The following is a 4,109-nucleotide window of genomic DNA, read 5'->3' on the forward strand; positions in this document are numbered from 1 at the left end:
TTTTTCCATCATTTTCTTCGCATATCTTTTAAAAATATTTTCCTAAACCTCAACTTCTAAATACTCTCCTGCAACCCGCCTCACCCAATGTGGAGTGGATCTGCTTTTTTCGAAAGTATTTCTATTTACTTTGGAATCCCTCAACTGAAGCCAGCTACCTACCGACCAGCTATCAGTTAGCAAACCATTGCTAGCGGTCATCAGCTAACCTTTAGCTCGGAAAGCTTTCGCCAGTTCGAACAACGTGACTCAAACCAGAGCATAACGGACCTATTTCTCTCCATATCCCCGGATTCCTATCGCAAACTCTGAGCATTTCCATCTGGATCTTTGCAACTAGCTAACCGCAATCCCAGGTGACCACTCCTGGCTAGCGTTTCCATCCCGGAGCATGCACCAATTACAGCATGTGTTTGTGTGTGCATGCAACACATGCAAGCAACACCCCAGATTACAGATACTTTTGAAATATTAGATGACTACTTCTTGGATTACTTCTAAAACCTTGAACATTGAAACTTAAGTTTGTTCCAGCTGAGTGAGTCTGACCAAAAGTCAGAGACCACTAAAATGACCACTCTTCTTTCACTCCCAGTAGCCTTTATGGCAGTCGGCAAGAATAAGAGGCTGACCAAAGGTGTCAAAAAAGGTGCAACAAAGAAGATTGTCGACCTTTCCCCAAGAAGGGCTGGTATGATGTCAAGCCACCCGCTAGGTTCAACATCCGCAACATTGGCCAGACATTGGTCTCCAGGACTCAGGGAACCAGAATCGCCTCTGATGGTCTGAAGGGACGTGTGTTTGAGGTGAGCCTTGCTGACCTGCAGAACGATAAGGGGGCCTTCTGCAAGTTCAAACTGATAATCAGACGACGTGCAGGGTAAGAACTGCCTGACCCAGGACAAGATGTGCTCCATGGTCAAGAAGTGCCAGACCATGATTGAGGCCCATTTGGACGTGAAGACCACCGACGGCTACCTCCTGCGTCTGTTCTGCTTTGGCTTCACCAAGAAGCGCACCAACCAGATCAGAAAGACGTCGTACGCCCAGCACCAGCAGGTCCGTCAGATCAGGAAGAAGACGATGGAGATCATGACCCGTGAGGTCCAGACCGACGACCTGAAGGAAATCGTCAACAAGCTTATCCCTGACTCCGTTGGCAAGGACATTGTGAAGGCCTGCCAGTCCATCTACCCCCTCCACGATATCTATGCCAGTAAGGTTAAGATGCTGAAGAAGTGCAAGTTTCAGTTAGGCAAACTGATGGAGCTCCACGGTGAGGGTGGTGGCAGAAGTACAGCCAAGCCCTCAGGGATGACATTGGAGCTAAGGTGGAAAGGGCCGATGGCTACGAGCCCCCCATCCAGGAGACAGTCTAAACAACGGACAGATTTAAAAATGTAAATGAGAAAAAAAACTTGCCCTTTGTGCTGTTGTATGTGCCAAAAAATGTTTGTAACATGTTTTGTGCTGCTATCATGTTGTGCTGCTGCTATGTTGTGTTGCTACCATGTTGTTGTCATGTTGTGTTGCTACCATGCTGTGTTGTCATGTGTTGCTGCTAGGGCTGGGCAATATATCCAGAGGTTTGGACGCTTCACGATATATATCTCGATTTCTTGTTTTTCTCTCAACAAATGAAAAAAGGCCTAATAATAACATATTATAATAATAACATAATAACATAATTCTCAATTTAATTTTCTTTATTAAAATAAAGGCCTATTTGTGCAAAACAAATGAACAACACACACCCACACGTCTATTCTATTGTTTAGGAATGTTTGACCACTAGCTGTTTGAATATGTCATTTATATAATCATGATTAAAAATGCGTTAATTTAGTTCATTTGTTATAATTAAAACAGCCTGTGGTTATTTGCTATTGGATTGGCAGAATGGCACAACTACTAACACATTAGCCTACAGCTGCCTGAACAACTTTTTTTAATCACTTTAATTATCCAATGTCACACTTACCGATGGCGAGGTGAAGCCTGTGCTTAAGGCACTGCAGGCGGGTCCAGTTGTTCAAGCGCAATGCTTTTATCATGTTGCTCCTGCTGTCAGTTGTCATGCACACCTGTCGGTCTTCGCTCATCTTCCACGATGCCAGAGGGTCTTTGAGGCCCTTTGCTATTACTTCACCCGTATGATCATCTGGGATGTAAGACATCTGGAGGCAGACATTTAGCAGTTTTCAAGTCTTCATTTATGTAGTGGACTGTCAAACTTAGGTATGGCTCTGACGTTCTGCTCGACCATAGATCGGGCTGTGGTGGGGGAAAAAGAAACACTAGCCAGCTTCTCTGCGACTCTTTCGTGGGTGGATAATCGCGGCAGGGCTTCTTCCGTGAAATACTTGCGGCTTGGCAGCTGATATTTGTGGTCAACTGTACCTAACAGCTATTTAAAACCTGGCTTTCTACTGTAAAGATTGGGACCATATCTTTCGCTATGTAATAGGTCACTGCATCCGTTATCTCCTTCCACATCAAACTTTTCTTGTCATAAGGGATAACGTTTGAAAAGGATGCAGCAATGGTAGTTTGTCTTTTAGCAGATGTTTTGGGAATCGGCATTGAGTAGTCTCACGCGTTCCTCCCATTCCACCTGCGTGTTTCAGTTGCAGGTGATGGAAGGGGTTGGTTGTGCTGCTGCTTTCGTAGCAATTGTCTTGCGACAGATTTTGCACAGGACATTCGTTTTCTGAACATCAGACCTCTTAAACCCGAACCACTTCCATATTACTGAAAAAACATGGCTGCCCTTTTTGGGGATGATTTCATCCTCATGATAGGCTGAGCTGTCTTCCTCACTTTCCATTTTGCTGGAACTCTTACCGCTGCAAACACTTCTTCTGCGTGGTTACAATTTGGGAAAGGCTGTCTAGGGTTGTGATTGGTGGATAACCTCTGTGCACGTGTTGTCAAGCAATTGGGACATGATTCGACATTGGTCTGACAGAGAAGAGACCGTGAGATGCTGCATTTGGCTTTGTAAAACATTACGACGTTATAACAGAACCTCAATTATTGGGATAAAGGCATTTTCCATATCGCACGAAAACATAAACTGGAATATATCGAAAAAACTCAATACATCGCCCAGCCCAAGTTGCTGCCATGCTATGTTGCTGTCTTAGGTCTCTCTTTATGTAATGTTGTGTTGCCTGACTTGTCGTGATGTGTGTTTTGTCCTATCTTTTTATTGAATTGATTTATTTTTATTTATCCTAGCCCCCGTCCCGGCAGGAGGCCTTTTGCCTTTTGGTAGGTTGTCATTGTAAATAAGAATTTGTTCTTAAACTGACTTGCCTAGTTCAATAAAGGTAAAATAAAACACTTAATAAAAATGACACATCTTCTCGGGGAAAGTCATCCAAAATCATTTTGGACAGGTAACAAGTAACTGTAACGGTGTGGATGTGTATGCCTGTGTGTATCTGCGTATGAGTGTCTGTGGGCACCAGCCTCTCAGACATATATCCCTTAGTTTACAATATATGTATGATTGGGAGCACACACACATGGAGCCAGATGCAATTAATCCATAAATGTATCTGGTCTCTCTCCCTCTCACACACACACACACACACACACACACACACACACACACACACACACACACACACACACACACACACACCCTGTCGTTTTCCCTCGGGATGCCTCCAACCCCTCTGTCAACTCCCTGCTCATCCTTAGCCTCCAAGGACATGCTGGTCAGCATTTACACTGCCTGGTGATGGCTTTACTGCCAAAGTTATCACAGCCCCATCCCGGCTGCCTGCGAGCCTCTGTTCTCTATATTAACTGTGTAATTAGCGAGTCACTGCCGGCCTGGCCCACTGGTCCCCCCCAAGGTCTCCCGAGTTAAAGGGGAAGGACGACAGGCGTGTACCCTGCCTTGTCACACTCCGAGCAGGGAGAGTGAATAAGTGAGGGAGTGTGTGTATGCGTGTGCGCCGCGTGCGTTTGTGTGAGAGATGAGAGTAAAGACTGACAGCTTGTTTAATCCCTTTATGAATAACTTGTGGTGGAATATCTATCTGAAGATGCTTCTGGCTTTTCCCCTGTGGAGGACAGAGCACAGCAGAGCAGACGCC

At 45.1% G+C, this 4,109-nt stretch overlaps 1 pseudogene; it reads left to right on the top strand.

Moving 5' to 3' along the window:
* Nucleotides 1–603: 603 nt before the first annotated feature.
* Nucleotides 604–1,379, top strand: LOC112214932 (annotated as a pseudogene).
* Nucleotides 1,380–4,109: the final 2,730 nt, after the last annotated feature.

The sequence above is a fragment of the Oncorhynchus tshawytscha genome, linkage group LG15 (genome assembly GCF_018296145.1).
Source record: "Oncorhynchus tshawytscha isolate Ot180627B linkage group LG15, Otsh_v2.0, whole genome shotgun sequence".
NCBI lineage: Eukaryota > Metazoa > Chordata > Actinopteri > Salmoniformes > Salmonidae > Oncorhynchus > Oncorhynchus tshawytscha.